Here is a 1146-nt window from a genome sequence, read left to right as displayed (position 1 = left end):
TTCTGTATAATGAGGTCTGTCTCATTCATCTCCAGCTGTACAGGTAAGGATTTTTAGGTACATGAAGGATGTTTAAGTGGCATGTGGGGACATTTTGGGGTAAGTGGGCGGCCTGAGGTAGCCATTTTGGAGAACATGAGAGGCATGTGTAGGCATTTGGGGATGAGCAATGTGGGAGTGTCAAAGCAGGTTCCAGGCTACTTTTCCATTCTTGAAATAAGAGACAATGTGCAACTCATTTGAAGGCCTCACATGCGGCCATTGCAGTTTATTTGGCTGGCCCTTACCTAATAGTGTAGTAAAAATAGGAGAGTATAATTTATTCATTAAAGGGGCAGGATAATTACAGGGGGACGGTTTCTGAATGCTTGATTTAGGGACAATTTACGAATGTAGGTTCATTAACATTGGTCTTCTAAATAAATACAAAACATTAGTTAAAAGGTATTCCCAGGAACCCATTAGATTGCAAGCTTGGGGTTTGGAACTCTTTTTGTTTACATTTGATGAACCTCCTAGTGTGTTTATATATTTAAACATACAAACCTTATACTAAAGATGAGCAACTGTTCCACATAATATCCACCTCATTCCACATTTGGCTACAGAATATTGCACATTTCACCAAAAGAATTTGCTCCTTAGTGTTTTCAATACCACTTACCGCACACATCACAAAACAGAATTAATTGACCCACGTTACCCCTCCATTCATTTATATATATTTATAGCTATATTACATATAGATACACGGCAGGAAGCCCTCCACAAATCACTGGTAAATGCAGTTAAGGTTGGTGTACTGCAAGTTAACCCGCATGGCAACGGCACAGTTACAAAATCTCCAAGGACGGCACTCAATGCAAAATAAATCCACTCCAGGATTAGTGTTATGACCAACGTATCAATGTTAATTCAACATTTTCAACAGGGTACAAAAAAGCTTGGAACCAATATAAGTTGTGTAGCTTTATTACATGTAATGCTTTTCCTGGCATTGGAATGAAAAAACTAAACTGGAAGATTGCAATACAGAAACTTTGCACCTTTTTACACAATTCCGCTAATCTCTACTGTTATACAAAATTACCATCCTCTTCAACATGTCTCAATATGTTTTATTTTCATCCCTTTAGAGACAGAAAA

This window comes from Taudactylus pleione, unplaced genomic scaffold (genome assembly GCF_031769625.1).
Source record: "Taudactylus pleione unplaced genomic scaffold, aTauple2 ptg000055l, whole genome shotgun sequence".
Classification (NCBI taxonomy): domain Eukaryota; kingdom Metazoa; phylum Chordata; class Amphibia; order Anura; family Myobatrachidae; genus Taudactylus; species Taudactylus pleione.
This window is presented reverse-complemented; position numbering follows the sequence as displayed.